The following is a 27,012-nucleotide window of genomic DNA, read 5'->3' as shown; positions in this document are numbered from 1 at the left end:
CAGAAGCACTGAAAGCTGTGGAGTGCATCTGGGAGCTCTGCATGGTTCCTGCAAATGCAGTGTTTTATTAACTCGTACACCTTCTCCATCCTCCCAGTATAAAAGCTGAGCTCTGTCTTGGTGCAGGGGGCAGATTAATTTCAAGCGAGCTCAGATTTCAATCACAGAGGAAAGCTGTGCTGCTCCTTTTTGCAGGCTTGTATGGAGATGAGGAGTCCAGTCTGCAGAGCTGCCGATCTGAGACTTCTACCCGTGCGAAATTCACTTTGGAAAAGTAATATCAGTAAAAAGAGAAGCTGGCTTGCTCTCCTAAATTAAGCAATTAGTCTTAGACACAGCCCTCTCTGTGAAGGAGTTGGAAGTTCATTCTCAGAGTGAGCTGGAAGATGGTTTAACAAGGTGTTTTACAAAGTGTAGGTGGATAAATTTCTGAAGCCTATCTGTATAAACCTGCTGTAAGGGCTGCTCAGAGGTTAAGCAGATAACTTTATAGAAGCTGAATAATCCCACTGTCTGTTACTCTATATAATCTTGCTAGAAAGCCTATTTTTCTACAGAGCAATGATACAGAAGGTATTTGTGCGTAGTGATTACAGCAGTAGAAATCAATTGCACACAGCAAATAATTTGTTAGCACAGGGCTGCACATTATATCATCAATAAAGGGATTCATTTGTTGAGCTGTAATGAAGGTGAGAAGAAAGCCAACTTCACACTGATGTAATTAATCCAGACATAATACCAGCAACAAATACATGTAGTGTACAAATATAGGTTTGCATGTTCTTATACTAAGGGTTTCCTTCGCACCCACTGGCTCTATATGTGCTTCTCATCTTCAATATATGCCATACTCACCAGCTCCTGAGGCTTCATACTTAGCCTGATTTTAAGGAATGTATAGACAAGCACACTGCCACAATTACCACTGCTAAGGAAAACCCAATCATTCCAGCATCACTACATCCACTAAGATGCCTCTGATAGATAGAATAGCACAGAATGGTTCCATTGGAAGACGCCTACGGAGACCATCGAGTCCAGATGCCCCTTGAACGCTGCCAGGCGTGGGGCATCTGCCACCTCTGAGGGCTCAGGTGCCAGCCTCAGCCGAGCTCCTCTCCCACGAATCCTGCTCCCTCCTTGCACGTACGCTGTGCTATGACAGCCACGAATCATTTGGCAGAGGAGCCTCCCTGAACACCTGTGAGGTGGGTTGGTCTCATAATCCTTGCTGCAGAGGAGGCTTTCCGAGTGTGCTGCTGACGGCGTGTGCTCAAGGTCACCTGAAGAGACAGCGGCTGCTGGGCTGACAAGCAGATGTCAGCTCTGCCTCCGCTCCCAGCCCTGCACCTCTCCCGAGCTGCAGCAGCGCTCCCTCCCTGAAGCCCTCCACAAGGTCTGCAGCCCCTGCCTGCAGCCATCCGGGCAGAGGGGCTACCTGCTGCACCCCTGTGCTTTGCAGAGGGATGAGCACAGTGAGGGCGGGTTGATGACCTCACAGAGGTTCTTCACTTCTGGGTGAGTTGCACCATCAGGGCCAGCTCCGGTGTGATGCTCTGCAGGGACTGGCGGTGCTGAAGGCGGAGGTTTGTTTGCCTTCCCACAGATCCTGCACATTAGGTAGGAATGCATCTTTCCTTACTCTGGGTTGGAGGATGAGTTTAAAGCGAACCACTTGGGAGCAAAGCCAACAAATGAGGAGGCAGATGTAAAGGCAAGCTGTGCATCAGCAGGGGAAAATAATCCCTCCCTGTTCCTGCAGGTAACTAGCAATCCCAAAGCATGGGATTAGCATTCTGTAAATAAGGTGTAAACAAACTCAGTGGCAGTGGAATGCCTAAGTCCCTTAGCCCTCTTACAAATCAAACCTGCTCTGGAAGGATTCAATTATTTCTGTGATCTCACCTTAGCTAGGGATTAACTGGCACTGGGGATCAGGAAGCCCATTATATTTGAATCCGTATATATACTTGCTAGGGATAGCTTTTGCTGCACTTGGTGGAAGGAAGATGCAAGGCCCTAAAATACTTTAGCTTTCAGGGTTACCATGAGGCCCATTCGGTTTTTATAGTCAGCCAATAGTCCCTTTGCATTCTTCTGGAGCAACTGCAGGTTGTAGTTTCTTGGGCAGGGAAAAGAATACGATGCGTCCCAGCATCTATCGGGAGCTGGGAGAGGATAGTGAAGGATCTAATGTCGCCTTGCAGTGAGGTGTTTTCTGCAAGCTAATTAATTATCCTTAGGATCAGTCATAGGGTGGGAAGGCAGGAGGGGGGCAACAGCACAGGCTTTAATACAAGGAAAGAAAGGGAAATTACAGCTGAGTTACTGCTTGAAACAGAAACACATGTAAATCCTACCTTTGCTGGCCTATTCTGGGTGGCTTCCAGACATTTAATTGGTAAAGACAGATATATAGCACTGTCACTATCTGCTGGGGACCCATATAAATTGTCAGCGGTGGTTTCTTCTGCCATTTCATGTAGCAATGTCTGATGGCTTGAGCGTTATGGGAAGGAAGCAAAATACAACTCATCCTGTCAAGAGCTGCTCTGTATTGTAATTGCAGTATCTATAAGGAGTGTCAGGGTTGGATTATTGGAGATGTCAGAAACAAAACGGGAGAGATTAAAGGAGCACAAAGAGCTGCAAAATGAGGAGGTAATTGCACTTCATGAGAGTGCAAAGATAACATTGGGGATGTAGATCTCAAACAGCGCTGCATGGAGCTGTGAGTGCATGCCCTGCATCCCCCAGCAAGTGATTCTGCATGAGAGTTTTGGATGGGCTCATTTCCTGGTGTGGTGGCAAGTGTGCTTGCTGCTTGCTGAAGTGCAGCCCCCAACCTGGAGCCATTCTGGGCTTATCCAGAGCTTTCACCAGCTTTAAAGTGCTGCCCCAGGTGAGCCAAGCTGAGCTGCCATGGGTTGGTGTGAAGCCATGGTGTTGTTGAGGAGGGAGCAGAGCACGAGTGCTTTGCCTTCTTGCAGGTGCCAGTTGCTGGCTACCATTCCAAACCAGGAGGAGAGCTCTTCTGGCTGCCACTGCCTGGGGTTTCTTCTTATTACGTGAAAGCCTCTACCTGCAGAAACACTTCTGAATGATGTTTACTGTTATTGTATTTGTTTTCCTTCAGCTCCTGTTTTCTCTGCTTGTGTGGTGTTTTGGGGGACCCAGAGGCTTGCTGTCTCTGCAAGCTACATCTGTAATGACTCACGAGCTGTAAGGAGCCCTTCCAAGGCCCTTTATAATTGATGGAGGAAAACAAGTCCCCCCAGGGCTCAGCTTACCCCGCCGAGCTGGGCAGTGGATGTAGGGGTGAACCACCTGCAGTGCTCCCACAGATCTCTTGAGCAGAAGGGGACCGGGGCAGCTCATTTGCACTCCAGTAACTAGAGCAGTGAGATTAATTTGACCCCAGCATATGCCAAGCTATAAGGAGGGGTTACTGCATGCGCTTGGGCTGTCTGCTAGCAAGCCTGGCAGTGCCTTCCAGCTCCTTCATGAATAGACAGACAGCTCTTTAGGGAGCTGCTCTCAGGACCACTTCTAAGGGTAACACAGCTTACTGTTTTCCCTGTCTAGGTGGTAACTCTTCCCGCTTATTGTTTGGACCCATTATTTTGATATCTGAGCTCTCGAGCCTTTGAGCCTCTAATGAAGCCCTTTGTGTGATGCTGCAGTGAGGCTCAGAGGTGGCATTGTGTCCTTGCAGGTGGGAGCAGCCTCCAGGTCAGGAACAGAGCTGCGAATGGAGAAATTGTGCTTGATAGCCACAGAAATCAAAATCCCTGTAGAAAGTCAGGGACTGCATGGCTTTCCCAAAGTCAAACAGGGAATAAGGGGCAAAAAAGAAGGCAACCCCCCCAGCAAAGCATTAGAAGGGATTAGCATGGGCTGATCCCTAAACAGCTTCTTGCACTGCAGCCCGGTTGTTTCTCTGTTGCAGTCTGATTTTTTTATATTACTATTATCCTCTCTTCCTTTGTTCTGCTTTCATTTTCCTGGAGTGAAATAGAAAGGTCTGGGATTATTACTGGCAAATTCAAAGCAGGAGTGGGGTCATGCCATGAAAATAATGTTTACATTGACACTCTTGTGCATCCTTGCTGGTTATATTCTATTGCTTGGCATTTCAAAGGGTTGAGTATTACAGATCTGAAAGGCTGATTGCTTCTGAGATTTGGATATGTATGAAACAGTAGCAGTCCTGGATGGCAGAAAGCAGCTGCTTATATACACACACACACACAATATGCAGTTTAATGGGGGAATAGGTAGGATGAAGTGGAGAAGCTCATGCCTGTACCTAACAGGACTGGCATCATTCCTGGTGAGAGAAACTATTACAGAATCAACGAGACAAAAGCCAAGCAACACTCGTAGCCAGAGCAAAGTCCTTCTGTTGGACACTTCTTTATGAATTTGGGATTTTTGGATTACAAATCTCACTTGAATTTTGTGTAGCGTCACTGTCATAATTAGAACTCTAAAGCTTTGCAGCAATGGTCACAGCACCTATTAGTGAATATATGCAAAGACGAAGGGGACGGCCTGCAGCTTCATGTGTGGAGTCTATTTGTAGCAGCCTTCCATCTTTCCTTTCTCTGGAAGTTCAAGAGACAGTTTTTTCTTTCCCCACAGCAAGGAGGTTAGTGTGGCTTTTCCAAGCATAGAGGAGGATGTGCACTGTCGTTTTGAAATGTCTCTAGTGTTTTTTCCCATGAAGCTTCTTGTTTGATTAAGGCGTGTTGCATCAAGTAATATTGTTTACCAGCAGTTAATTGGAATCCGCCTGGGTCCAGTAACCAACTTTTTATGGGATCTGATCAGCCGTTAACCTGAATTCAGAATACCTCCCCTGGCATGTGTAGAGTGGGCTTAGAACCGAGCCCAATTAGTTTGTGGTATGGCTTCTCATTTGCATCGCTATTCGAGTCCTGTAGAGTCAAGCTTTGCAGGAGAGAAGGAATTTGGCCACATGCCTTTCCTTCGGTGCCAATTTGGATGAATTGATGTTTGATGTATGTAGGTAACGCTACCAAGTTCATTTAAATGGACATAGGTTAAGTATGCACTGCAGGCAATCATCCATTAGTATAAAAGCTCCTTGGTATAATATTTAGACACTGAAAAGACAAAAAAAAAAAATGGACCTAATGATAGCTTTTGCAACACTGTATAATTCATGCATTATAGCTCTGCTATTCATGTTTAATATTTCAGAAATAATGAAACACATTTCATCAGGAAACGCAACATGTGCAATGCAGTGCGTATAAATAAAGGCTTAATTGAAGCAGAGGTCTCCTTTGCTTGCTGTGAATCTCTTCGTAACTTTATAAATATCCTGGAGTATTTGGCTTAAAAAGTCTTTGATATGGTGGCAGCGAGGTGAACCATTAGTGGAAGCCTCTATGGAAGCTGTGGAAGCTGTCAAGGAGAGGTGAAATCATGGCCCCATGAGAGGCAGGCAGAGCTCTCTCCGCTCTGCGAGGGCAGCATTTCTCCTGCAGTCTCCAGAGCCAGACTTCAGTGACCTCCCTGCCAGTGGTGTCCATGAAACCTAGAGAGCCTAACTTATGGTTGAAAGGATTAATAACTAGCAATTACCACAAATCACCTGAGAAAATAGTTCTGTCTTGTGTGCATTAAACAAGTGGTTCTTGGGCGTCAGTGTGCGTGATGCTTGTGAAACTTCTTGGGAATTCACTGGTACTTATCATCAGTAGCATATCACGTTTTTTTTTCCAGCAGAAGCAGCAACTGGGGAGATGAAGACCACAAGCTCATGTATTTCACTCCTTCAGGAGCTTTGTGTCTTTGTGTCTCCAGTTTGTGTATTCTATCCCAGTGGCACAGCACAAATCTTAGGACTGTTGTTGTCTCAGGTAGGAGTCACCTCCTCTAAGCTAGAGCAAATACCACATGCTGTTTCTTGGATATATAGTGAGAAACAGATCCCCTTGGAGAGCTTCAAATAGTGGAAAACGTCCAGAATGGGGCGGAGGAGCTGTGTTAGGGATAATAGTTTCTCCATGGACTATAAGAAGTGCTTAGGAAAAGAGTTCAGTTGTAAAAGTCAGCATCGCTATGGCTAAAGCCTGATGAGATGAACCCCAAAAGCTGAACTGAGGATAAAACACATGGAAAAAGTTTTTGGCATGGCAGTGGTGTGGCCTCTTCCATGACAGTGCTGATTTTCTGCCCTCTATCACGAATCTTCTGATATTGGTATTTCTCTTTAAATCACAGCTTGTGAAATGATCTGGGCACATTAGAATCTTCAATTTCACTTTTTTTTCCTGCAAAAGAAGTAGTTTGTGTGAAAACTCTTAAGTAATAAATCTCAAAGGGTCAAGAAATGCCAGGAAAATGCAGTGCTTCTGGGAATGATTATTTAAATCCAGTGCTTGCTCTTCAAACCATCTCGTGACTGTGGGGGCTGCGGGGCTGGCAATGCCACGGTCAGAAATTACAGCCACTGAAGCACACTTACATCGCTCTGAGAACATGAGAAGGAGATGGTGTAAGAAAGAATTCGTTTTTCTAGGCTGAAATAGCTCTCAGTGTGTTTTCTGGCCTATCTATGATCCTGCCATCATCTTTGGAAAGCTAAGGACCCTGATAAAATATCCACTGAGATCGATGACTTGTTTTGTATATGTCTTTGGGCCCTGGATGAGGTCCAGCCTAAATACCCAATCTACATTTTCATGAGTCGTTTCAGGAGCTGGAACATACCAAGACAGCTATAATTTTCATTTTCAGCATGAATTTTGCTGCCTTCCGCTATGGCTCTGGCCAGGTCAGTCTGCATTTCCCTCATGGACAAGGCTGATCTTGTATCCCTACAGCACATTGCTCAGATGATATGCATCGTCATAAACAATTTTTCCAGTGACTCAGGCCTTGATACCAAAGCATGTATGGTTCATGCATCTGTCCTATTGTAAATCTGCTGGTGCTTCCACACAGACTGCTTGAGAAGCAGGAAAGACACAGAAACATCTGTTTAGAGTTTTAAGCAGCTTGTTAGATGAATTCAGCACCTGGGTTTCCTGTGGTGAATCGGCTATGCTCTCCTCAGCGTGTATGAGAAAGGAAGAAATACAATGCTTGTAGGGATCCATGCTCTGCTCAGTTCATGGAGGATTGCTCTGGGTAATTTCTGCCGGTGCCACTGGGAACCACCAGTGCAAAACCTCCAAAAGAAGGGAACAGAGCTCCAAGAGGGGAAAGCTGACTGTGCTAAATGCCAGTAAACCAAATTCTATCAGTGGAATTGAGCCAGTGGAGAACTTGGCTCTTTAATTTTAAATATTATGTCTTATAGTCACAGTAGTTCTGACAAAATCACTGTATCTGGTTAGAAAGTCCCAGTCCCAAAGCAGTTTGCTTCCCACGCCTTTTTTTTTTTCCCCCTCCCCATGACTGAAAAGTAACCCCTTTAATTCTGATTGCCATTATACAACCAAAGGCACATCCATGGCCAGTGGGCACAGTGGTGATGGGTTGATGGTTGGACTAGATGATCTTAGTGGTCTTTTCCAACCTTAATGAGTCCGTGATTCGATGAGATCTCATTTTGGTGACAGTTTCTGTCCATGCCAGGAAATCAGCAGGAAGGACCCAGCTCTGACAAAGGGGACACAAGGCTGCTGCCCTGTGGCAAGTTACCTGTTGTGACAGCCCTCTGTTTTCTCTCCTCTGTATAACGTCAGATGCTGAGGGCTGATTTGCCGCAGCAAGGTAAACTCCCTTGTAAGTGTGCTGGGAATCCAGGATTGCGTCCCTCAGCCTGCTAGAAGGGCTTGTGTGCATGGAACAGGGAGAACAGGCTCACATCAAAGCTGTTCGTGGCAACAACGTGTTTTGTTCCCCACTAACGCTAGGGTTGAACTGTATAAACTGTGTTCATGTGTTTATGTAGCCCTACAGCCAGTGCACAGCAGGCTGGCTCTTGGCCTCTTGTGGACGGAATTCCTTCCATCCCTTTGGGCTCATCCCTTCCAGTAGCACTGATGTTCAGGAAGAAATGGGGCTGTGACTCTCTGGGCCATTTCCATCCCTCCACACTGACCTATCCGGAAAGCTTCACTGTGTGTACTTCCACTGATCACTGAGTTATTTGTCTCTTTTCTGAGCGCCTTTGATTATTATGTATAACAGAGCGTGGTCTCCAGCGGACTAAAAGCCTCTAATTCTATTTTATCCAACTCACCAACTGGCTGTTGCCTGCACGAGTCAGTAGCAGCTATGGCACGTATTATTACATATGACACAAAGGACTTTGTAATAAATATTTAGTGTTCCTTTAATCTGTCTGTTCTTATATCATGTTCTCCAGATAATCCCCTACTCCACCATGTACTATTAAAGAATTCTTTTTCTGCCAATCTGTTCTTCTCTCTCACACAGGTACATGCATCCTCCTGCCCTGAGATGTGCTCTCTGTCAGTCTCTTTTCCTGAGCCCTCTTCAGGGTCCTGGGTTTTCATGACTGTGCCTTGTTGCTTTGTGTGAATTTGTGAAGAACTTGAAGGTGCCTTGTGTTCGCATCCCAGACATTTGGTGCACTGTCAGGATTTTTCTTCCTGAACGGAGGCCAAAGGCTTTCAAGACACAACGTGGTCTGGTGCAGCAGGGTTGGTGATGTTCCTGGCTTTGTGCTGTCTGATCCTAAGCACGCTGTGCACCTCGTTTTGCCTCAGCCATCACTTGGGTGGATTGCTACCTTCACTTGGGTCTCTTCACCCCCAAGGAACAAAGCATGCAAGAGATGTGAAGGGGATATCAGTGACGGAAGGGTGAGTGAAAGAACCTCAACAGACAAAGAGTACTTCTGTAATCGTGTGATGCTTCACTACTTGAAAGTTAGTTACTTGTACTGCAATTAAAATTTTATGATAATTAACTAGTTCTACGAAACATACTAACGAAATCGTACCAGTACTTAACACCAGGAAGCAATGCTGAACTGAAGAAGACATGAAAAGAGCTCTGATCATCTATTAATAGCATAGCAGCCCTGTTTTGAAGATCCCCAAATTCTTGTGGGGTGACGTTAAACACTAACCTCCTTAAAGAACACTTAGTGCACCTTAGTAGTATCTATTATAGTATATGGGATTTTAATTGCTTTATTATAAAAGAAAGCAATATTCACCCTTTTATGAATTTTGATTTAATGACTTTAGCACATTCATTATTAGTTCATTATGGTTCTGTGGAATTGAGGCCTCCTGAGTTAAAAGGATGTCCCCACACTAAGCTGGCCTCAATTAAATTGTAATCATATTGTGGTTAATCTCAAGGACTTGCTCTGTGAGCACAGGGGGATGCGAGGGAGAAAGGCAGTGGGGGCACAAGAAGGAAACAGGCATGCGAAGAAGCAGGATTTGTACTAGTGAAGAGCTGTTTTAGTCCAGCCCTGAGAAAGTCCCGGGCTGTCATATGAAAATGCATCCTTAGCTGGACCCGTAATATCACGTCCTCAAAGCCTCAAGCAGAACTTCATACAAACCAACCAACCAGCGAAATAACCCCACACTAACATAGTGCTGACCTTTAGCAATGAGGGGAAATCCTATTTATGGCAGTTTGACCAGTTTCTCACCTGGGCCTGGAGACAGCAAGGGAACAATGGCATGAAGTGATGGCCCAGCAGGTGCCAGTGACACTCAGCATGGGTCTGGAGGTGTCTTGCACAGAGTCACTGCTGGACTGGGATCCATCAGTATGTCCAAACGGGAAGAACAGAGAAGCCCCTTTGCAAAGTGAAAGTCAGTGTTCAAAGTGCTATAGTTACTGGTGGAATGGCAGCATTTCTGGGGAAGGACAGCTGCATAACCAACAGTTCTGCCTCTGTCCCCTTGTTTCCCGGGTTGGACACACAAAAAAGCTGTTGAGCTTCTCTTGAGCTTTACACTTCCATATTTGACCAAGGGGCCACATTAAGAAAATGAGTAAGTTTTGATCATCTGGAAGAAGATGAGAAATTCAGCTCGCAAGTGATTTGGCTGAAATATTTCCTCTTTGATGTTCTGCCATACTGAACAGCATAATAGCCCTTCCAGAAGAACACTCCAAGCAGAGCTATTTTGGGATTACTCTTCTCCTTTAGCTTTCATCCTGTGGTTTTCCTGTATCTTCTTTTTATCTCTCCCATCTCAATGAAAACGTCTCAAGCTCTCACCAACCACTTCTAATGTTTCAAGATCCCTTCAAGCTTAGATCTTGGGTATAAATAAGAGGTCTTGTTAGTAAAGCTGGAGTGCTTTGTAACGATTGTTTGAAAGGCTTTACATTGTTATATTTTTTTCATTCTACAGTGGAGCCAGCCCTTAAATCTGTGAGGCCCAAAGCAGAAAACAGGGACAAGCCACGTTCCTGTGTGTTGCGAAGCAAGTATTTGTAATGTTGAGTTTAGGGAGGATTTCCTTGATATGTTTCCATTTAGAAAAGATCCTCAGATCCTCAATGCTTATAAAATTGAGTAGTATCTTCAGTTTCAGTCCATAATTTGATGTAATTTGAGCTAAATAGTTGAAAGAAAAAAAAAACACATTAATCTCCAGAGACTAGAATCCTGCCTTCATGCAATTCTCCTGTTAACATTTGGAAGAACAACAGTTCTTAAGGTGCAGAAAAAGAGGTTTGTTTCTATAAGAGTGGAAAGTAGATCAAGTCTTAAAGGTCACTTATCAGGAACAAACCTCACCAGATTTTGTGCCATATTGTTTAATTATAACGGAAGATAATTCCTATGGGAACATCAGTAACAGCACTAATGTCAATATTTCATAAAGCTTTTATAGATTACAGGAACATGCTGGAAAGTGTTGTAGTTCACGAAACAGCAGAAGCTGCTTGCAAAAATGATCGCTTTGTGGCAATCACTCATGTAGACTTTTACATCACCTTTCCAGGCTGTGGTGGTCTCTTCATCAGCTTGCAGCCACAACAGCTCGTTCATTTTCTGCATTTCACAAGACTTTACCTTACTGTTAGATGTTGCTGGTGAACAAAGGTCAGGCCAGAAGCATTAGCTTTGCCAGATGAAACTCGATGCTGTGCTCTTGGAGTTCTCTGAACTAAGGCACATCCATTTGCTGTAAGAAGTTCTCTCTTTCCTATGCCATTGAGGGCATCATCTCACAAATGATTTATCACCAAAGACTCAGCCTCTGAGTTCTTGCATAGAAAATACTCAGCACTGGCAGAACAAAGTCCAGAGAGAAAACGGATGAAGGAATGTTTCATTACTCTAAGAATATGTACATATTTATGAGAGGAGCTCTGGTTGCAGAGCTCCCAGCTGTAAAAGCAGTGACCATTGGAGCAATTCAGTAGCCAGTCGTGTTCAGCAAGGCCACAAATACGTTGCTGCTGACAGAAAACAAGAACCTCACACTAAGAAACAAATGGGAAGTGCTGTGTGGCGTAAAACACACCTTAGAGAGCAGAACCTCCTTGTCCTAACCCTCCTGCTGCAGGTATTTGAGGTCAGGCCAACCTGTGTCTTGTGAGGCCAAGTCCAAAAGCAATCTTGCTGCTTTCTTGTCAGCACAATAACTTACCATTCACATCGACACAACCAAGTGGTCATTAACAAGCTTTGCTGCTGAAACAATTAGAGAAATGGAACATGTTCCAGAGTACAAGTCTATGGAAAGTGATTGGAGTATTTCTTTTGCTTGTCCAGATTCTGCCTGAGAACATTTCCCTGTCTGGACGTGGTGGTTTCTAATCCTGTGGCTTCTAAGATGGCCACTCTATCCACTCCCTGTGCAGTTACTGAGGTGGATGCTTCCTCCTGTTGAGATGCTTGAGCAAGTAGGTCCACGACTGCCATCTTTTTCTGAAAATACGATTGCAGAACAAATTTGGATGATGCGGCTGCTGGTTCACCAAGATGAACAAACACAGTTAGTTAGTACATGGCAAATGTGTTCTTCAGTATTTATGCAACTCCACGACGTGCTCTTTGATACAAATGGTTATAGCTGCTTTTAAGAGTTTCATTCCCAGAGTGGAGCAGAAGGCAGCGGAGTTGCCTGTGTGTCAGCTTTCTGCCTGCTGCTGCCTGGCACTTGGGAATTCAAACAGAGACGTGTTTGCAGAGAAGAGTTCCCCACGGCACATTTACATCTCACAGAACAGCCAGACCAACATCCTTCCCTTTTTCCTGCCATACCCTCAGGCTGGAAACTGCAAGGGGGGGGGCACGGAGCACCACGAGCCCCTGGCTCCAAGGCAGCTATGCATGTGCCAGGGTTTTCTTTGAGATTGAGCTGTGTTTTGCTTTCCAGGCCATGTGTGCCTGCAGATGCAGAACATACTCGTGGCATTGTACCTTCCACATGCCCCTGAGTGATCACCGAAGTCCTCCAAAGAGAAACTGTTATCTCACCATTTGTGCATGTGTGGTAGATAGTGTGATACACTCTGAGTTTAATGGGCTTAGAGGAGCAGGTAGAGAAAATGCTGGTGAGAGATGGATGCAGTCAAGCACTGCCTCTGCTTTTGATTAGTTTGCAAAGGTGAGTAATTGAATCCCAGTAGCCTTCCTGTGCTGTAGCCATCTTCATCTTTCATCTTGCCCTGGGCATCCCTTACCAAGTGAACACATTCCTGCACTTTGGTCTGCAGAGTAGAGCCGGTAGAGTCATTTCTGTAGAGAGATTGCACTGCCTTTTTCCCTCAGTAAGCTTTAAAAAGGTAAAAATTATCGTATTATAGGTGCTTTGGTCATGAAGAGAAAATGATGCTAGATATGAACAGAAGAAACTCCTCTTATCCATGAGAATTTTTAGCATTGAATTAATTCCCCTATCTCATGGCACATTAATGGGAAGGCTCTCAGCTCTGCGTTAGGCAGAGGTCCACATTTGCATTTAGATGGAGCTATTTTAAGGATTGTAGCATACATAGGGGCCCGTATCGCATTTACAATAGAATCTGTAAGATAAAATTAATATCTAGTAAGTGGTTGTTTTTCCAGTTTTGTTATAATCAGAACCAGTAACTCAAGTGGCATAATCTGACATAATAAATACGAGAGTCGTTCACTTGAGAGATATCTTATCCACCCACGAGGAGGAACACACTCCTTAACCAGCAAAGTGGGCTGTATTTTTTCCCTTTCACAAGACAGCTGTGAAGCACTGCAGGCAGGCTGTTCCTGCCTATGTTACCCCAAAGACTTCTTACTTGAGCAAAACAACCTGCTGCCTCGCCAAGAGAAAGTGCTTTTTCCCCACCAAGCAGGAAACAACAGGAGGAGGGCTGGTGTCATGTGGAGCAGCACAGGGACCTCAAATCCTTCCGTTCATCTCTTCCCACGGATGGATTCTCATAGGCATACCTCATACCTGCTTGTCAGGAGTCTGTGCTAAGTCATTGGTGCTGGTTTGGATGCTTGTTCCCTGCCAAAGGAACACCACAGTGCCATGTGTTAATTCTGGTGGCGGAACTATCGTGAAGCAGTGATGAACAATCAATGGATTTTGGTTCTAATCCAATCTGCTTTTACTGATGCAAATTAGCCATCAGAGAAAGATCCCGCACCAGGTTGATCCTGAAATAATTCACAGAAAGCCATTGGATGTTGTGGTGGAGAAAGCCCTCCCAGATGAGAAATGCTGCTCAGGTAGTGCTGAAGGGGCTTCTCAAGGAGGACTTCTGTATGATGCTTCTTAAAATTGTCCTGTTGAGCCAAAAGGGAAATTATGCTGGCTTTGCTGCCCCTGTTTCTAGGAAAACTCAGCCAGGATTTTGCACTGTACATGCTTTCCAGCTCCTTGTCAAAGATGGATCTGATCATGGTCACTTAAGGTTCTTTCAAGGCTTGTAGTAAATGGACTTGTTTTGTACTTCGAAGGGAATTCTGAAAAGCCCCTTTTTTCATTGTGATCTTTTGAAACGATTTCCTGAACTGTGACAGTCCAAAACATTCTAAACTAAACCCACATTTCAGGTGGATTCAAACCCTTTACAAAGTTTAAATGTTTCATAGTTGTGTCATAATGTAAATTGTAGAAGTCATGCTTGTCCCATCCCTGGAGGTCCCAAGGCCAAGTTGGATGGGACCTTGGGCAGCCTGCTCCAGAGATCAATTTAGTGGCTGGCAACCATGCCCACAGCAGGAGGGTTGGAACTATATGATCATAGAATCATAGAATGGCCTGGGTTGAAAAGGACCTCAAAGATCATCGAGTTTCAACCCCCCTGCTGAGTGCAGGGTCGCCAACCACTAGACCAGGCTGCCCACAGCCACGTCCAGGCTGGCCTTGAACACATCCAGGGACGGGGCATCCACAACCTCCCTGGGCAACCTGTTCCAGTGCATCACCACCCTCTGAGTGAAAAACTTCCTCCTAACATCTAACCTAATGATCTTTAAGGTTCCTTCCAACCTGAGCCAATCTATGATTCTATAATGGCTAAGCAATGAGAAAATATGAAGATCGCTGTGATAATAGAAACCAGTATGTTTCTAACTGATGGAAAGCTCTTTTGACTTTTTTAGTGAACTTCAGTCAAAATTGCTAAGTTGCCACACGAGCTTCCACGTATAGCAAATAGGCATTGCCTCGTGGAAAGCTCCTGTGGGAAGAATTCAGAGTACGGGGGGGATCTGGGCTCTGTCTCACCAGAAATTGCTCAGATGATGGGGGAATTAAAAATTTATCTCCCAAGAACACATTATCAGCATTCCCAGGAGCTGCACCTAGCAGAGGCCTGTTTGCCAGCTCGTTTTGGTGCTGACAGCTGTGAGAACACTTCTATTTTAGTGGGAGAGCAGAGCTGCAGATTCCTAGTCCTGGCTGCCCCACACTGTGCTGGGGACTGCAGTCGCTCTGAGCCCTTGGCTGAAGGCAGACCTGGGATTCACCTCAGATCCAGGGCTGAGATTGAAACCCAGATCAAAAGCCTATTTTCTTTTTTTCAAGGGAACCCATAGTGTTAAGAATTAGACTAGTGAGCGATAATCCCCTAGACTTACAAGAAAAATCAAATGAATGCATGGGAAAACATAGATAACAGGGGAAAAGCTTGTTTTGGTCTAGTTTGCCTAACAAGAAGGGAAGAATAGTGAGACATGTCAAATTGACTTTTGCAGAGCAGGTTAACACCAGATACTTGTTTATCCTTGGAGATTTCTCAAATCCAGCAGATTTTCAGCACTGCCTAATGAAAGCTAAGGGAAGAGAGGGAAATGAAGCATGTACAGTTCAGAGGAGGGGAAGATGCAGATGAAAACAAATGAAAAGCCTTTCTCCTTCATGTTTCAAGTGCCAAATTATGCTTGACATTTCAATTTCCCCAAGGCGCGCTGCTGTAAAATCGTCTTGAACTCTCCTCAAAGTGTTAAAGCTTCCATCAGCTCTTCCAGTGGAATCAAACAGGTCTGACTCAGATCTGTCCTGGGTGTGAAATGGAATCATTATGATAACGCCGCACAACCGGAATTCAGAAAAAGCACCAAATGTCTTTAGTGCTTTCATGGATGGGCTTCACAGTCGGCTTTCCCAAGGGCACGGTGCAGTTGCTGTGCTGAGCACTTTGTCACTCAGGTGGGAGATGATGGGGCTGGGGTCTTGCACATGACTTGTCTGTAACTCTTTTGAGAACTCAGAGCTTTTATCACTTGTGTATCATTTCTATATGGCTTTTTTTCACATGAGCATCTCCAGTTCTGTGTCTAGCCAGAAGGTCTTGGGTCCGCCAGAGATCTGCAGGAGAAATCAGAAACCACTGAAGTTCTCACTATTTCTCTGTGTTCCAACATTTTTAGGAAGTTCTGAAAGCCTGAATATTTGAAGTGCTTTGACCACATCCCCAGGGAGAAACACTGAGAGCAGAGAAACAACCGAAACGCTGCTTTTCCTGATCCTATTGGCATGTTTTGTTCTTCTCCAGCTAGTTTCCTTCGAAAGCTCAGCAAAACTTTGAGTTGCACACATTTCCCTGAGCTCCCTCACTGCGTGCAAACTTCTGGGGGAGATGCTGAGCTCACTGCACTGTCAGTATGAGACAGCCAAAAGCAAGCCTCCTTCTCCATGAGTGGGAATAATGGTAACCCAGCTTTTCAGGAGACCTCACTGAATTGGATTTTTTTGAGAAATATACCCTGGGGCTGTGGTTGCTGAGCACTTGAGAAGGCCCACAATTGATGATATGGTCGTTAGGAACATGATTAAGAGCAGACAGGATTTACATTTACCACCTTCCCCGTGTCTGCCAAGCTGTGGTCTCAAGACCACCAGTGCAGCACACAACGTGACTGTGCGTGGGGGGCTGGAGTCACTTGGCTGGCAGCATGGTGCTGGCTCTCTCCTTTTACTGCAGCTGATGAATAGCACTTTAGAAGCTAGGAGTATGTCAAACACTTCGCTATAGCTCCTATGCAGTCAGAGGGCCAGAACCACAGCTGCGCTCTGTTCACAATGGGCATAGCTGAAGAAAGGAGAGGAGATAGCTTTTAGATTAAGGTGAGCTTCATATTCTGCCATCTTGAGAAGCTCTGGGGATGCAGGCAGTAGTCCCCTGGCACTACAGGGAGCCAAGCAGATCCCTTCACTGCCATTTAATGGCCTTTCTTGACACTCAACCCAGAAGCCACCTGGGTTGAGGAGTGGGACACAGGCAACTATCTCTGTGTGACATAGCAGGTCTCCTCTGGCATCTATTCTTTCTTTTTTTGTAGCACTGGTCATTAATAACAGAACTAAAACTTCCATTACACGACTCCTGACTTGACGTTCATGCCAGGGCACTCATTGCAATTACCCTTGATGTGACAGCAGCTGTTAAAGGAAATAAAAATGACAGCTTTGGAGCAGTCCTGTAGCGCAGCATGATGGCTTTTGGCAGCAGGAGACCTAATCACCCTCCTGAAGGCTGCTATTCCAGCATGGGATCTGAACAGACAAGGTACCAAATGAGTGTTTCCCTCTTCCGCAGGCCCTCTGTTTGGGCTGCCAGGGCCTGCAGAAGGGTGACCATAAGCAAGTGGTGCTCTGCTGTCACGGGAGGAGCATCACCAACTATGCTGCCATTCATTGAGACCTAGACAGGCTGAGGGTTGGGCAGAGGAAGCTGGTGAGGTTCAAAAGGGAAAGTGCAGAGTCCTACACCTGGGGAGGAACAACCACATGTGTCAGTATAGGTTAGGGAATGACCTGCTGGAGAGGAGCTCTGCAAAGAAGGATGTCCTGGTGTCAGGACAACAGGGTGACCATGAGCCAGCAGTGTGCCCTTGTGGCCAAGGCAGCCAGTGGTGTCCTGGGTTGCATCACTAGGAGTGTGGCTAGCAGGGCAAGGAAGGTGATCCTCCATCCTCTTCTGCTCTACCCTGAGGAGGCTGCATCTGGAGCACTGTGACCAGTTCTGGGCTCCTCAGTTCAAGAAAGAGGGAACTGCTGGAGAGAGTCCAGCAGAGATGATGGAGGCCTGGAGCATCTCCTGTATGAAGAAAGGCTGAGAGCCCTGGGGCTGTCCAGCCTAGAGAAGACTGAGGGGGGGATCTTACTAATACTTCTAAATATCTAAAGGGTGGGAGTGGAGTGGATGGGGCCATGCTCTTTTTAGCGGTGCCCAGTGACAGAACAAGGGGCAATGGGCACAAGTTGGAACACAGAAAGTCCCATATGAATATGAGGAAAAACTTCCTTGCTGTTTGGGTTCAAGAGCCCTGGAACAGGCTGCCCACAGAGGTGGGAGAGTCTCCTTCCCTGGAGATATTCAGAACCTTCCTAGATGCTTTCCTGTGCAACCTGCTCTGGGGAACATGCTTCAGCAGGGGGGCTGGACTGGGGGAATCTCCATAGGTCCCTTCCAACCCCTGCAATTCTGTGATTCTGTGATGTGAACACATGCTGGTGGCCAGCCATGTCTCAGGCTGTGTCCTGCCTGCTGGCTGTCCAGACAAAAAAAAAAAAAAAATCAGAGGAAGAGGTAGCAATGTCCTCCACAGTGCAGAAGATAGAGGACTTGCTGCTTGCAGGGAAGCATGAGACACTGCTTCTGCTCCTTCTTACCTGTCTGCTCTCCTTAGCTTGTTGCTTCTGTAGCCTTCGCTCCCCAGCCAACCCTCCTTGCCCCCAAAAGGTTACACCAGGCAGGTTGGCTTGGCACAAGGCAGCAGGCTCTGCCATGGCAGATCTTTGAGCTGTAGTGATAAATTATGCTCCGTTGCCCGGTCCTTCTGGAAAGAAATTTTAATGTGGATTAAAATAAAAGAGTTTTGATAGATGCTGGAAATGTCTCCCTTTGGCTGTTAAGAAAAAAAAATCTGAAAGCTTGTAATATTTCTGCCGAGAATTAAAATAATTGGTATTTAAATAGTATTCTGAGCAGAATTGTGATTGCCTGGGAAAGCCAACCCCAGGAGCAAGATCTCCTCTTGTCTTTAAGAGCTCAGCCAGGCTTGGGAACTTAAAAAGAAACTTGAGTTATTGGGAATTTAAAACATGCCCTTGCTTTGACTTGAACACAACATCAAAGCAAGAGCCTATGTGTTCCTAAAAAAACTACTGTTCTGCTTTCCTGGCTGATAAATGCTGCTTCTCTGCCGATTTTATTAGCTCTGCTATCCCAGCATCATCTCCATCCACAAGTGCCTTTCCAGTGCATTCAAAGGAAGAAGTCAATTTTGCCCTCTCAAAGGAAGAGCTAACACCAACCCAACAGCACCAGGAGATAAAGGAGGCCACTGGTCTCACAGAAAGCACCATTTCCCCTTAAGCTGGGCAGCAGCGATGAGAGTTGAGAGGGTCTTTGTGCTAAAGGAGGTGCTAAATCCATCACCCTGCCTGTGGTCACACAGTCCCATGCCGTGTTACTTCCTGTATTTGTGAGCTGCTGGCCGAATCCCATACCCTTCCCAGGATGCAGCACTTTCAAGTGGATGCCGTGTTCTCCTCTACCTCTGCTGTGCATCTAAGATCTCCAGCCAAGAAAGGCAGAATCACCATTTCAGCTTAGGTTGCACAAATTGCATCTTATACTGGCAGAGTTCCTTTGAGATGAGCCCCACTGTCTTCGTACAAGTTATCATAGAGTTGGAAGGAGGCTTCCAACTCTAAAGGCCATCTGGTCCAACTCCCCTCCAGTGAACAGGGACACCCACAGCTCCATCAGGAGTTCAGAGCCCCTCCAGTCTGACCCAGAATGCCTCCAAGGACAGAGCATCTACCAGTTACATACTGCTGCTTGCTCGCTGTCCTGCTTCTTCCAAATCCCACAACTTTCTCTTGTACACCTGTTTCCCATGCAGATCTGGTATTTAAGCCTTTGGAAAGCAAACCTCTTCGAATACTGCTGTTCCCACACTTCTCATTCAGCTCTTCCAGCATGCACTTGTGACCCCAGCAGATAACTCCTCTAATGGGATCTCACTGATACCAAACACCAGCAAAAACCTCTGCGTCAGATAAACTGGGAGCTCTGAAGATTTATCATGTTCCAGCAGTGAGGTTCACTGGCCTGACAACAAACATCTTCTTACCAAAGTCCTCATTGCCTGTATGAGATCTGGGACTGGGGAGAACTAGGTGGGTCTGTGAGCACCACACAAGGCATAGCAGGGCAGAGCCATAGCACTGATGGGAGCAGAGCCATTGGGGTCTGTGTGCAGCACTGCATGCTGTGTATAGACATACCCAGCAGTTCTCATGTCAGCACTGACTACTGTGAAATGTCTCCCTTTGCCTTGAGATCATTACTGTTTTATGTAACAGCAGCAGCTCTAGTCCCCAGCTGAGATGAGAAGTCCATTAAGTGCTTGAAATTGTGTGAATGCACAGGATGAGGACAGGCACTCCTGACCAGCCCCACATTGCCTATTGCCTTGCTAATCCTATTAACCCCATCCCGCTCAGATCCCCATCCATTTACAAGCTCCTACCTATGCAGGTAGAGATACCTCCAGAAGTTGGCTGCTCAGGGGCAGTAGGTATTTGGGCTATTCTAACTTTCTCATTCTATTTGCATCCTCTAGAATTAAAGAGCTTAACCTCACAGATTAAGCTCAGCACAGACTGGCTGATTTTATAGATTAAACCTAGGCATTACAAGTTAAATTCATTATTAGTTCAAATTGGAAATAATTCCACCAAAGAGAGTGGAAATTACTAACTTGGGGGAAGCAGTTATCTAACATTTCCTTTCTAAGGAAATAGAGAAAGAAACCTTGTTTCTACAGTAACATCCCTTGTGTTTTTTTTCTTCCTTAGTGTAATTCTAGTGATATCTGTAGGATTATTTCTGGGGCAGAAAAGCTGGAAATGTAAAAATGCTCTATTCATGGTGAAGTGGCTTGTATAAACCCAGACTAGGGTCAAGTGAACACAAAGAGAGAAAAAAGAGCTGTGTATCAGATAAATAGTCCTGAAGAGGAAATGTCAATGAAGAGGTTTGTGAAAGTAGGAGTACAGGACTTAGCAGCCCATTGAATTGGAGGAGATATTTTCATTTTTATCTGATGACTGAATGAACCAGAGCCAGCACCTGCCAATGGCAAAATAACTTAGTTACTGCTTACTGCTGGTTGCAGCACAGCAGAAACCCTTCCTGGAACAATTCAGCATCTCCAAGTAGAGACAGCATTGTCATGAGAGAATGGCAACCAGTTTGTGCTTACGAAAATGAACAGATCTCCTTCCAAATCCTAGAAGGAATGAGCGGTTCAGTGCACAGCCAGGAGATGAACTGATCCACACCTGATTTAGAGATCCCTAGTTCATGCTTACAATTTATTTGCATGTCAATGAGACTCCAAATTCTAATTCCTAATAACTAAAAATACCATATCCCTACTTTTTTTTTCCTCCTCCATAGACCTCAGAACTGAGTCTGCAACAGCACTGAAGTGTTAGGAAATCAAATCCCAGAGCCTCAGAGGGACTACTTCAAGCCCTCAACCAACCAAAGCGGAACTGTAGACCTGTGGCAACCTGATTCCCAGCCCCATACTTCATCTTACCATGGGTCACAGAAACAACAACTTCAGAATACCTGGAGCAATGATAAAGTGATGATGTGATCTTCTGCACCAGAGGAGCATTCCATACTCAGCTGGTCATGGGCTCCTGTTAACTCCAATCACCCCCACTGTAATGCTATAATGGGATGGAAAGTACAGTGATAATAGAGGGGTAGCAAAGTCTTTGGAAACAGCAAATGAGAACAAGCCCAAATGCAGCCACCACAGATACAGAAACAGAGGTAAAGCACTGCTCACCTTTAGAAGGCCTCATGCACACAGGGATCTCCAACAAGAGGTGCCCTTGTCTTAACTGCCAACACTTAAATGAGGTCTGGGAAGGGGTGGATCCTGGCTCCTCCCCTTCCACTCACTCAGGTGCATTGCATGCACCTGAGCTCCCCTGGGTTGGCCCTGCCTTCCCACCAGGTTCTCAATCACTGGTTCAGGCCACGACTTAGCATTTCCACTACACCCATCATCACTGAAGCCCATCTTTGATGGCAGGCTATCAGAGAAGGAAAGAAAGTAGCCCTGCCTGCTGCCTCCCCCTGAGCACACTGCCTGAGAGCCAACAGCCTGGACCACGGGAGGCTTCCAGATGCTGGCGGAGAAGCAGGAATCATTACAACAGAGCAGAGCCCTACACAAAGGTGGAAAGATCCTCTTAGTGCTCATTAATTGTAATTTTCAGGATTAATGCAAAAGATTTGGCAGCTTGACAGGAGGGAGTTTTAACACAGATAATTCACCGCAGCTCACTGGAGCTGAGGACAGGGTCATTGTTCCCCTGCCACAGGAGCAACAGGTAAAGACAAGGACAGAGGTAACTAGACAGGGAATGGGCACGTAAAGCACCCAATGTGTCAAAAGATGTATTTTACATGGGGCAGTGTAAATATTCATGTGATTTATTAGAGCAGCAGACTGTTCATTGATGGCTTTATCGAATTGAGGGTTATTTAGAAGGGGAGATCAATACAGGAGCAGGGAGCCAAAGCCTGTGAAAGCAGCTGAAGTAGAAGTACATTTTGCAGTGTGAAGTCACTTAACTGCCGCTTAAGCCTTAGCATGGATTCACCCTGTGTGTATTTTAGCACTGGAGCAAAGGACATTCTTCCAGGGGCTCAATCCATGCTGTCTGGTGCACTCAGCATGCTGGATTTTGGCAACCTGTTGGGCAGTTTTTGTAGTGCAGGGTGAACTCCAGAGCACAACTCTCTTTATATCCCCTGTTCCCAAGCCAGCCTTGTGCTGGACCACAATTCAAGGCTCAAATCTGTTGATTTGTTGTGCTTTTCTAAGTATTGGTTTTTACTCCCTATCCTTTTTTATTACACTTATTCCTTCAGAAGGAAATAACTCAAATGTCCCTAATCTTTTTAGCATGGAATTTTAGATTCTAATGGGCTTGTTTTAATTTGCACACATTCTTGTTAATAATGAAATCTATTTAACGTGAGTTAAACCAAAAAGCCTGTAATGGTAATTCAAAACATAAAACTCTAGTGCCTTTCTGTAAGAATTCCCTGTTAATATTCTTAAGGCTTTTTAATGGTTATTTTAAGTAGGCATTGGTATTAGCAGAAACATCACACAAATTAAAATTAGGCTCTTGGTGACTATTTAAAAATGAATATTCACAGACTCTTCAGCATGAAATTAAATCTAGTTACATTTGATGCTGCTGGTATATTTTTACCCAAGAAAGATAGCGTTGCCAGTGAACTTACTATTGATACTTAATTTATAGCAACGCGCTGAATGTAATGATCAGATTTTATATAGCGTAGTGGGAGCTTGTGGCAGGCTTTAAATCTGTGAGATGAAGCCTGAGCCAATAGTTGAATGGTGGAAATAGGGTTGAGGACAATCTTCAATCTAGAACTCTTGGCTGGGTAGACTACAACCCTGCCATGCTTACTGCTCTTGTTGTGATGCTCCGCAATGAAAAAGCTGCCTTTGAGGCTTTGGGATCACCCTCCATCAGGCCCCCTTAGAAATCCACATCTTTGTGTGTAAGCCCAGGATTTTGCTTTGGGGCCATCTCTGTCTCTTGTCCATTTCTGGACTCGCTAGGGTACCTGTCCTCTTGCAGCTCCTCCTTTGCGCTTGGTGGCAGGCTGTGGTTTCACCTGCAGCTGGGAGCTGGTGGAGAGTCTGCTCTGCATCTCTTCGTTGTTTAATATATGCTGGATTCCTCAGTAAAAATTGTCAGCGAGGAACGTTTGTGTCATTTCTTCACAAATCAATCTTTCCTCATCCTTTGCTGGTCTTTACCAAATTATTTCCTTATTCTCATTTTCTTCTGAATATACAGAACTAAGCTCAGCATTATGAAATCCAGATTACCATCCCTAAGTAGTGTGGTAACAAAACATGCTTAAAATTAAACACATGCAAATCCACTGAAAGTCCATGGGATTGAGGCAGATGGTAAAAATTAAGCAAAAAGTTAAATCCTGAAGGAATGGTTTCAGGAACACACTTGGGATGAAGCGATGAGGAAACACAATCCCTATCTACCATACAAAGACGATTCCAGGGCCTCCTGCCTGTTGCTATCATCCTGGGACAGCAGATTTCCAAATCCACCCAGCTTTTCTGTTTCGTTTTGACAATAACACCTTGTGCCTGCCCTCCGGCTTCTGAAACAAGACAGCACTTCCCATGATATTTCTTGGAGCCATTAAGTTGCAAAAGCTGAGTGTCATCTTTCTGCTGATGTACACCACGAGGACCTGTCATTCTCCTGATATAGTACAGCATGAAAATGGTCTCCCTTCAAAATACTTCACCAGGGCAATGGCATTTTGAGTTATATGGTGCCAGGAAGGGAAGTATCTGAACCATTCACAAATGTAGACAAGATAGGGTCAAAGAACATCTTTAGTTTTCACGTGGGCAGCTGGACCAGCTGAAGAGCAATTAAAAATTGGTTTAAAGTCATTGTCATTGAATGGGAAGCAGTGGGTTGTAGCACTTACATGCTTTAGGTCCTTAATCCCCATTTGCAGAAGTGACCATCAGGTATAAGAGCTGGAGACCTCCTGTGAGGGCATTTGAGTCCCAGTGCCAATCCCATCACCTGTTTCCTCCTCTGTTAAATTCAGAGCCCATGGCTTGCACCTCTCCCTTACCTGTGCATGAGCAATGTGCTGCCTGTGTGATGTGCTCCCACATCATTAAAAAGCAAATGGTAAAGCGTATTTGCTCTGTAAGGCCTTGGCTTCACAAACTCTCTTCCCCTGGCTCACTCCACTGCTGTGAGCAGTCACACTGGTGCCAGCAGCTCTGCCTGTAACAGCAACAATATTCACTGCTTAAATATTTGCAGGATCACTGTCTGAATTGGCATTCTTTCCAAAGCTATCTGGGCTCCATGAAAAACTCGTGGAATAAACATACTAACACAGGGCCAGCTCCTCAGCTAGTGCTAGTCAGTTTGATTCTGTATAAGCCAAACTGAGGATCCGCTCTTCCTGCCTAAGATATGCAAAAAAATGAACAATGCCAGCAAATGTACGTGCAGTTCAGTGGTGAATTGGTGCATCTTTTCATTTATTGTCTTGATTTTTCTGTTTTCTACTGCTGGGAAATTATGCAAATATTTCTTGCGCTGGAGAAGAATACCAATAATTAAGAAATGTGCAGCTTGGGTTTGGGATACTGTTGTGAATCCTATAGCAGTGTTCTCATGCAGCAGCACGTTAGTGGCTGTGGTGACTGCTATCTGACACAAGGACTGGATTCTCAGCCCCCAGCTGACCATGACCAGCATCATGTCAAGTGTCAGGATGTGAGTAGCCTTCCTCCTGCTCTGTGCTGCCAAAAGAGCCAAGCTGAGCTCATGTGCATTTCTCCTGAACATCCAGCTGTTGATGGCAGCAGAAAATCTAGTTATGGAAGTAGAGCAGGTCAGTGCTTGGCCCTAGATATAATTAGCACAAGGGTAGGTTATTTTCAACTACAATAGACAGATGTATTTGCATAGTCTCCATGTAATTTACTGAAAGCGGTGAGACTCTCAACCAGGGAACTGTATTAGTGGATGGATATTAACCTGGGAACCTATGCAAAAAACTTTACCTGGCCTTTCCGCTGTACGTATTTCTCACTCAGTGCCATCCTGTCACTGAGCAGCTTAATTCTCTTATGGGTACAATTGCCATCCCGGATTCCAGGGGGGACACGTGCCCCAGGATTTATTTTATTCCATTTAAGTAACTATGACCGGTTTCCATAATTTGAGGAGGTGAAATTGCCCGTTCCCCGAGGCACTCTAACAAATGAGATCAGAAGCCCAATGAATACACGTCTTGCAAAGCTTTTCAGTTCAATTACGTGTATCTATGTGCCACTGATAACGCCATGATCGGTTCAAATAGTGTCTTTGCAAGTGTGAAAGGCTGCGAATTAAAGTCTATTTCACATCAGTATCCAACATGTTACTGGAAAGATTAAAAGGAAAATTTTCTAGGGACAAGGGATGAACAATTAATGAGGCCTGGAGTGCCTCTGAAACAGGTAGCAAAGAAAAACAACTGTAAAAAGAGAAACCATCAGAAGTGAGCAGCTTGGTGCCAAGTTGCAGAAGGAGATTAGTGGAGAATCTCACTAGATCCATTAGCGTTTGTGAAGTACTCGTGGAGTAGATCAATGAGCTTCACAGAAACTCCCAGGAGGAAGTGAATTAAAAGCTTTTTCTTCTTCTTTTTCCATTATTTTTTTTAATGGTGGGAAGCAAATAAAGCAGAGCTTGCACAGTGGCTGGTGAGACTAAACTAAAGCATTGGATGGGCACCTGGTCAGGGACTGCTGGCTGTTCCCACTCAAGTTAGGTTACGATCAAGTGCAAAGGTAAGTGGCTATGACAAAGCTTTGGGATGTCCAAAGCAGTGGTTTTAAGTGACCTTAAGTCAATTTGCTTTTAGCTTTAGATGTTTTATCTGAGACTCAGGCATTTGGCAGGGGTGGCGATTTGCATGCGGGCAATAAACTGCGGCTTGGTTTTAGTGGCAGCAATAAGAAGGTGCTAGAGTCCTGAGAGCCACCTTAAAAAGGCAGCTCCAGCCCTTCAGGTTGCGCCAGCGCAGCACCGCTGCAGCTTCCCAAGTGCTATTGATTTACACCAGTTGAACATCTGGCCCATATGCTTTGTATTATTAAATACTTCTGCGATTATTATGTGAGCAATTAAGATTCATGGAAATGAAAAAGCAGGCTATGAATTGTGCCTTCGCTGCGGTTCGGGAGGAATTGCTTAGGCAAACTGCTGCCTTTTACTGTAGCTGTGCAGTTTTTCCGTGTGTGTTTTTTTCTAGAAACCAGTGTCAGCGGGACCTCAGATTTTCTTCCTCTGGGGAAGGATCAGCTTCACCACTTCCATGTTTGCCCACCTTGTTCTTCAAGCTGCTATCCTGCAGCATATCCCAACCCAGTGCTGGAGTTCTACAGGAAGCCTTTTCCCAGCCAGCCTACCTCTCTCCCTCACTGACCTTGAGGTCTCCAACTTCTTACCCTGTCCACCACTGCCATACAGAGGACTGTGATCTCTTCCTCTGCCCAGCAGCCTTTCTTTGTATATGAAGCTTGTCACGTTTCTTGTCTCTTCTGTGCAATGTTCAGCCTGGTCAATCGTGCTGGAATTCAATGCTGACAAAGTCCAGACAAGCCCAAGTAAATGTTAGCACTCCAAACTCTTTATTGTTTTTTTTTTCTCTTTAAACCTGATTCCCTTTCATGGTTTGCTGCTGGAGTATAGAAGTACATCCAGCCAGAACTGAAAAAGCTCCATCTTTCAGTATCAGGAGATGAAAGGAATAGAGTGAGACCACATTCTGCAAACCTGAGAGGATTTGGAAATCCCTCTCCTGCTATTTCTGGAAAAAAGTCAATGACAGGGCAAGATTATCTTCATTAACAGTGTGAGAAGGAGTGCTGGCTGCAGGTTTTGTTTCACCTGAAATGCAGCGTTCAACAGCTGGGTTTCCACATCTAAAATAATCAAAAATTCT

The 27,012-nt window shown here is 45.1% G+C and overlaps 2 long non-coding RNA genes across 3 annotated transcripts; one reads left to right on the top strand and one right to left on the bottom strand.

Annotated features, from left to right (window-relative positions):
• Positions 1,532–26,682, top strand: LOC110407896. Its single transcript, XR_002444075.1, has 3 exons — positions 1,532–1,623; positions 25,740–25,855; positions 26,320–26,682. It is a non-coding gene; the product is annotated as an uncharacterized LOC110407896 (long non-coding RNA).
• On the bottom strand, positions 14,547–21,289 carry LOC110407895. Of its 2 annotated transcripts, none has more exons than XR_002444073.1 (4): positions 21,254–21,289; positions 21,028–21,131; positions 18,051–18,217; positions 14,547–15,743 (listed from the first exon to the last, which is right to left on the bottom strand). It is a non-coding gene; the product is annotated as an uncharacterized LOC110407895 (long non-coding RNA). The 2 variants fall into 2 exon arrangements; XR_002444074.1 differs by lacking the exon at positions 14,547–15,743 and adding an exon at positions 16,136–16,467.

The sequence above is a fragment of the Numida meleagris genome, chromosome 18 (assembly GCF_002078875.1).
Source record: "Numida meleagris isolate 19003 breed g44 Domestic line chromosome 18, NumMel1.0, whole genome shotgun sequence".
Classification (NCBI taxonomy): domain Eukaryota; kingdom Metazoa; phylum Chordata; class Aves; order Galliformes; family Numididae; genus Numida; species Numida meleagris.
The sequence above is the reverse complement of the archived record's forward strand: the minus strand, read 5'-3'. Positions and strand labels throughout refer to the sequence as shown.